Source organism: Pongo abelii, chromosome 5, assembly GCF_028885655.2.
Source record: "Pongo abelii isolate AG06213 chromosome 5, NHGRI_mPonAbe1-v2.0_pri, whole genome shotgun sequence".
NCBI classification, from domain to species: Eukaryota; Metazoa; Chordata; class Mammalia; order Primates; family Hominidae; genus Pongo; species Pongo abelii.
Genome location: NC_071990.2, coordinates 23137754 through 23145891, shown reverse-complemented (window position 1 = coordinate 23145891; position 8138 = coordinate 23137754). Strand labels below are relative to the sequence as shown.

At 33.3% G+C, this 8138-nt stretch overlaps 1 pseudogene; it reads right to left on the bottom strand.

Moving 5' to 3' along the window:
* Positions 1-5961: 5961 nt before the first annotated feature.
* On the bottom strand, positions 5962-6493 carry LOC112133781 (large ribosomal subunit protein eL6-like; annotated as a pseudogene).
* Positions 6494-8138: the final 1645 nt, after the last annotated feature.

Below are 8138 nucleotides of genomic sequence, written 5' to 3'. Positions count from 1 at the left end.
GTTTCAAAGAACATCTTTATTTCTGCCTTCATTTCGTTATGTACCCAGTAGTCATTCAGGAGCAGGTCGTTCAGTTTCCATGTAGTTGAGTGTTTTTGAGTGAGTTTCTTAATCTTGAGTTCTAATTTGATTGCACGGTGGTCTGAGAGACAGTTTGTTATAATTTCTGTTCTTTTACATTTGCTGAGGAGAGCTTTACTTCCAACTATGTGGTCAATTTTGGAACAGGTGTGGTGTGGTGCTGAAAAAAATGTATATTCTGTTGATTTGGGGTGGAGAGTTATGTAGATGTCTATTAGGTCTGCTTGGTGCAGAGCTGAGTTCAATTCCTGGGTATCCTTGTTAACTTTCTGTCTCATTGATCTGTCTAATGTTGACAGTGGGATGTTAAAATCTCCCATTATTATTGTGTGGGAGTCTAAGTCTCTTTGTAGGTCACTCAGGACTTGCTTTATGAATCTGGGTGCTCCTGTATTGGGTGCATATATATTTAGGATAGTTAGCTCTTCTTGTTGAATTGATCCCTTTACCATTGGCCATTCCATATCTTCTTTATGGAAATGTCATTTGAATCTTTGGATCTATTTATAAATTGGACTTTTGTCTTCTTATATAATTGTAGAGCTCTTTATATATTCCGGATATAAGTCCTTTATCATATATATGTTTTACCAACATTTTCTCCTTTCTGTTGCTTGTCTTTTTAATTCGTTAAGAGCTGTAACTTCAATAAAGTTCAGTTTATCAATTTATCCATTTTATTTTATTTTATTTTATTTTATTTTATTTTATTTTATTTTATTTGAGATGGAGTCTTGCTCTGTTGCCTGGGCTAGAGTGCAATGGCACCATCTGGGCTCACTGCAACCTCCGCCTCCCGGGTTCAAGGGATTCTCCTGCCTCAGCCTCCCGAGTATCTGGGAATACAGGTGTGTGCGACTATGCCCAGCTAATTTTTGTATTTTTAATAGAGATGGGGTTTCACCATGTTGGTTGGCCAGGATGGTCTCGATTTCTTGACCTCGTGATCCACCTGCCTTGGCCTCCCAAAGTGCTGGGATAACAGGCATGAGCCACTGCACCCAGCCCAATTGATCTATTTTGTGATTAGAGTTCTTGCTGTTCTATTTAATTAATACTTTCTTTTCAAATTTGTGAAGGTTTTCTCCTAAGTTAATTTTTATAAGTTTCATAGTTTGGCTTTTACATTTAAATTTATGAGCTCATAAGAACTATCGTGTATGTGTCAGGTAAGCTAAATTGAAGTTTTTGTTTGTTTTTTATTTTTGCATTTGGATGTCCAATCATTTTAGCACCATGAGTTGGAAAGAATATATGTTGTCTATTAAAATAGCTTGATATTTTGTTTGATATCAATTACAATATACATGTGTATCTCTTTCTAAACTCTCTCCTCTGTTCCATTAATCTGTATGTCTATACTTAAACCAATGCCACACTCTCATGATTGTTATACCTTTACAATCATTCTTGCAATCAGGTGAGTCCTCTAACTCTGTTCTTATTCAAGACTATTTTGCCTTTCCTAATCCTTTGATTTTCTCATAAATTTTAGAATCAGTTTGCAATCTGTATCAAAAAAAAGGCCACCAGAATATTTATTGGGATTGCATTGAATCTATGGATCTATTTAAATAATTGTCTGAGTATTGAACCTTCTGATCCATAAACATGACATGCTTCTTCATTTATTTAGATATTCTTAAATTTTCTTACCAGTTATTTATAGATTTTAGTTACCGATATTGCACCTATTTTAAAAATGTAATCCCAATCATTTTACATATTTGATGTTATCACAAATAATTTGAATTTTTGTTTTATTTTCAATGGTTCCTTTATAATATATACAAATACAATTGATTTTGTATATTCGTCTTGAAGCGTTAGATCTCACTAAACTCACATATTATCTCTTGTAGCTTTTTCAAATTAGATTTTTTTAAAATCTCAAGTTTTATTTTAGGTTCACAGGATGCATGTGCAGGTTTGTTACATGGGTATATTGCATGATGCTGAGGTTTGTGGTACAAATGATTCCATCACCTGGGTAGTGAGCGTTGTACCCAATAGGTAGTTTTTTAACCCTCATCTCCCTTCTTCTTTCCTCCCTCAAGTAGTTCCCAATGTCTGTTGTTCCCATATTTATGTACATGTATACTCAATGTTTAGCTTCCACTTATGAGAGAACATGTGGTATTTGGTTTTCTGTTCCTGTGGAAATTTGCTTAAAATAATAGTCTCCAGCCACATCCATGTTGCTTCAAATGACATGATTTTGTTCTTTTCATGGCTGTGTATTATTCCATCACGTGTATGTACCACGTTTTCTTTATCCAGTCCACCATTGATGAGCATCTAGGGTGATTCCATGTCTTTGCTGTTGTGAATAGTGCTGCAATGAACATACATGTGCTTGTGTCTTTTTGGTAGAACTATTTGTTTTCCTTTGAATATATACCCAGTAATAGGATTGCTGAATTGAATGGTAGTTCTGTTTTAAGTTCTTTGAGAAATCTCCAAACTGCTTTTCACAGTTGCTGAACTAATTTACATTTTCATCAACAATGTATAAGTGTTCTCTTTCCTCCACAACCTCGTCAGCATCTGTTTTTTGTTTGTTTGTTTTACTTTTTAGTAATAGCCATCCTGACTGGTGTATGATGGAATCTCATTGTGGTTTTGATTTGCATGTCTCTGATGATTAGTAGTGTGGAGAATTTTTTCATATATTTGTTGGCCACTTGTAGGTTTTCTTTTGAAAAGTGTTTGTTTATGTCTTTTGCCTGTCCCTTGTTGTTTTTTGCTTGTAGAATTGTTTAATTTTCTTACAGATTCTGAATATTAGACCTTTGTTCTTCTTTTTTTATTATTATTATACTTTATGTTCTAGGGTACATGTGCACGATGTGCAGGTTTGTTACATATGTGTACATGTGCCATGTTGGTATGCTGCACCCATCAACTCGTTATTTACATTAAGTATATCTCCCAATGCCATCCCTCCCCCCTCCCCCCACCCCACAACAGGCCCCGTTGTGCGATGCTCCCCACCCAGTGTCCAAGTGTTCTCATTGTTCAGTTCCCACCCATGAGTGAGAACATGCGGTGTTTGGTTTTTTTGTCCTTGTGATAGTTTGCTCAGAATGATGGTTTCTAGCTTCATCCATGTTCCTACAAAGGACATGAACTCATCCTTTTTATGGCTGCATAGTATTCCATGGTGTATATGTGCCACATTTTCTTAATCCAGTCTATCATTGATGGAAATTTCGGTTGGTTCCAAGTCTTTGCTATTGTGAATAGTACCACAATAAACCTACCTGTGCATGTGTCTTTATAGCAGCATGATTTATAATCCTTTGGGTGTATGTCCAGTATAGACCTTTGTTGAATGCATAGTTTGCAAATATCTTCTCTCATTCTGTAGGTTGTCTGTTTACTTTGTTGGTAGTTTCTTTTGCTGTGCAAAAGCTCTTTGGTTTAATTAGATCTTATTTGTTTGTTTTTGTTTTGTTGCAATTACTTTTAAGGACTTAGTCATAAATTATTTGCCAAAGGCTGATGTACAGGTGGTATTTCCTAGGTTTTCTTCTAAGAGTTTTATAATTTGAGGTATTAAATTTAAGTGTTTAATCAGTCTTGGGTAAATTTTTGTTTATGTTGAAATGTAGAGGTCTAGTTTCATTCTCATGCACATGGCTAGCTAGTTATCCCAGCATCATTTATTGAATAGGGAGTCCTTCCCCCATTGCTTGTTTTTATTGACTTTGTCAAAGATCAGATGGTTGTATGTCTATGTGGCTTTATTTCTGGGTTCTCTGTCCTGTTCCATTGATCTATGTGTCTGCTTTTGTATTATGATGTACCATGCTGTTCTTATTAGATTTATTTGGATTTTTTTTTACATAGACAATCATGTTATTTGTGAATAAAGATGTGTTTCTTCTTCCACTTAGCTCTATATAGTTGTTTGTCTTTCCTTATTGTATTGGCCAGGAACTTAAATACAATGTTAAATAGAAATGGTAAGAATATATATCCTTGCCTTGTTTCTGAACATAGAGAGAAAAAATTCAGTCTCTTTCTCTTTAGTATGTTAGCAGTAGGATTTGTATATATGTACACCAGTAGCTAGAAGAGTTCCATTTTATTCCTAGTTAATAAGAGTTTTTATCATTAATAGGAGTAAATTTTGTCAAATGTTTTTACTTCATCTTTTTCTTTTTGGGATTGTTAATATGGTGAGTATTACATTGATTTTTTAAAAATTAAACTAACTCTGCATCTCTGGGGAGAACTGTACTTGATCATGACATATTTCTCTATTTCTATATTGCATAATTCAATTTACTTATTACTTTAATAGATGTTTACATCTATTTTCATTAGTGGTATTGGCCTGTGATTTTTCTTTTCTTGTTACATCTTTCTGGTCTTTGAATCATCAAAATACAGACTTCATAAATTTTAGAAATAGTTTTTTCTCTTTTATAATTTTTATTGAAAGTTTTATGTGAAATTGTTGTCAGTTCTTCTTTAAATTTGCAAGACATAACCACTGAAGTCATTTGACCCTGGAATTTCCTTTGAGGCAATAATTTAAACTACAAATTTAATCTTATTAATAGACATATGGGTAGTCAATGTTATCAATTTCCCCTTGAGTGAGTTTTGGTAGGTTGCGTCTTTCAACAAATATGTCTCTTTCATCTACATTGTAGAATTTGTCGGTATAAAATTGATTATAATATTCTCTTATTAACCTTTAATGGCAATGGAATCTTTAGTGATTCCCCCTCTTTCATTGCTCCTATTGGTAATTTGTACACTGTATTTGCTTTCTTTTTCCTGATCAGACTTGCTGAAAGTTTATTATTTTTGTTGGCCATTACATAGAACCAGTTTTTGGGTTAATTTATTTTTCTCTATTGTTTTTCTCTTTTCCGTGTAGTTAATTTCTTCTCTTATGTCGTTATTTTTCCTTTTTGCTTTCTTTCTGCTAATTTGCTCTTTTTTTGCCATGTTCTTAAGTAAGAAGCTTACAATATTGATTTAAGATTTTCCCTCCCCATAAATTTACTTTAATTATTGTCTTAGTCTGTTTGACTGCCAGAAAAAATTACCATAGATACTGGGTGGCTTAACAACAAGTGTCTCACACTTCTGGAGGCTGGAAGTCAGAGATCAGGCTGCCAGCTAGCACAGTCAGGTTCTACCGATTACCCTCATGTGAGTTACAGACTAACTTCTTGTTGCATTTTTACATAACAACAACAACAAAACAAAAAGGGCAAGGGAGTTCTCTGGGGTCCCTTTTATAAGGGCACGAATCCCATTCATGAGAATTCCACACATGTGACCTAATTATCTCCCAAAGTCTCCACTTTCTATAATCATTCTATTAATCATCAATTTTAAATCATAAAATTGAAGAGCAAATTAAATCAAAGGAAGCAGAAGAAAAAAATAATAACTATCAAAGCAGAAATAGGTGAAATGGAGAAAAAAATAGAAAAAAAATGACAAAATCAAAAGCTGATTGTTTGAGATTAATAAAATGGATTAACCTCAAGTCAGCCTGATCAGGAAAAAAGGGTTTGACAAAAATTAACACTGTTTTCTGTAAGAGAGGTGACATCACTACAGATATCACAGATTTAAAAGGATAATAAGAAAATATTATGAACAATTTTTTGCCAATAAATTAGGTAACTTAAATAAAATGAAAAAAATCCTTGAAATACACAAGGATTTCCACATAAATTATTTTTGGTGGGAAATGGCAAACATTTAGTTCACTGCAGTTACACATCACAAATTTTGATATTTTAAAGTTCATTAGGTTCAAAATGTTTTCTAACTTGCTGTGTAATTTCTTTTTTACTCCTTTTCTTACAAAAATATATCAGTTATTTAATTAGGTTCTTTGTAAGAAATTTAGAAAACCAGTTTGTGAGGATAAACACCATTCATCAGACAAACACAGATCACAGGTAGTCCTGGAGCTGAGGAATAATTTTAATTTTTGGTAACTTTTGTAAGTCCACAGCTTTCTGATCAATCTTGTGCTGCTCTGTAATCTCATATTTCTCTTTTTCTATGTCTAAGATCTCATCTTTCTGCTGTCTGAGCTTCCATGGCTGCTGCTTCTTAAAGTAAACATGAGTGAGATGTTGGGGGATTTTTGCATCATTGATATCAATTTTTGTGGAGGTGGCAATGACAAATTTCTGGTGTGTTCTATGCAGAAGAAACTGATTAAGAACAACAGGTTCAGTCACAAGTAACAAGCCACTGCTCAACTGCTTTACAGCAACCAGTCTATTGCCCTGTAGTGCCCAGTCAGGATGAGCAGAATGGTCCTAGGAGAGTTGCTAGCTCACATTTTTTTCACATGCTGACTGGAGGAGTTTTTGTTGTGGCTCAACAGCTTTTGAGGCTTATCTTCAGTAGAATAGTATCTAGGCATTTTGTGAAGTTTAACCACTCAGGTACCACATTCATATGACCACCAACTAGTTCTGGGGACAGTGGCAAGAACCTCCATCCTTTTTTTTTTTTTTTTTTTAAAACCCTGGATTCAGCAGCTAAGTGCTTCATCTTGAATATGACCCTTCAGAAATACATAGCAGATTGGGAATGTTTGCTAATTCCTTCGATGATGATGACAGGATTTTGTCTGCAGTGAGGCTTCCTCTTCTTGGGCTGTTTAGCCTTCAGGTTAATATTTTTAACCTAACCACTGGCCTTAGCCTTCTTGGCTTCAGGTTTCTTCTTTTTAGTATCGGTCTTCTCAAGTTTTTCACTCACCATTTTGCAAGGTGGGAAAGAGAGCCATGTAATTTATCATATGAACTGTGGGTGTGTAGAAATTCATTGTTCAATTTTCATATATTTGGGGATTTTCCAACTTTTTTATGGTTTTGATTTCTACATTAATTCTGTGTTGGTTAAATAATATATCATTTATGTTTTCAAACCTTTTAAAATTACTGATACTTATCACCCAAAATATGACCTGATTGTGTATATTCTGTGTTCACTTACTAATAACTTACTTTCAGCTATTTGTGAGTAAAGTACTTTATAAATACCAATTACGTCAATTTAATTGATAGTATTGTTCAAGTGTTCTACATTTTTACTGATTTTCTGTCAACTTTTTCTATCAATTACTGTAACCCGAGTGTTAATAATTATGACAATAAAGTTAGCTTATTATTTCTGTTCTAACAGTTTTGGCTTCATGAATTTGAAGTCTTTTATAAGGTACACACCGATTTAGAATTGTTATGTATTTTTGAGGCATTACTCACTCATAATATTTTTTATATATTTTGTATATGTAGATATAGCAGATTCGTTCTTCTTAAATATACAGTTTTATTCCTAATTGCCTTGCTTATATAATTTATTCTTAAAGTAATTATTCCTATGCTTGGTTTACATTTTCTTCCTTGTTAATTGTTTACCTCTAATAATTGCTAGAAGAAACTGAAAGTCATAAAGTTCTGAATACATGGAAAATGTAACTTATTCGCCACTTTTATTTAATTGCCGGTGATAGAACAAAGCACACAACAGCAGAATATGCACTTTTTTTCATGTGCACACAAATCGTTTACCAAGATGGACCGTATTCTGTGCTATATGACAAGTCTCAATACATTTCAAAATATTTGAGTTAGTAAAAGTATCTTCTCTACCCACAACAGAATTATATTATAAGTCATTTACAAGTATTTGGAAATGAAATAATGCACTTCTTGATAACTCACAGATCAAAGAAGAAATCGAAGGAGAAATTAGATGTTTTTCGTACCAGATGAAAATGAAAGTCATCAAAATTTGTGGAATGAGGGGGACAATATTTACAGGGGATCTTACAGAACTCAATGTCCATGTAAAAATTGGAAAAAAATTTATATCAATGACCTCAATGTTTAACTTTAGAATCTTTTTTAGAAAAAAAAGCAAATTAAATCAAAGTAAGCGGAAGAAAAAATAATAACTATCAGAGCAGAAATAAGTGAAATGGAGAGAAAAAATAGAAAAAAAATGAAAAAATCAAAAGCTGGTTATTTGAAATTAATCGATTAACCTCAAGTCACCCT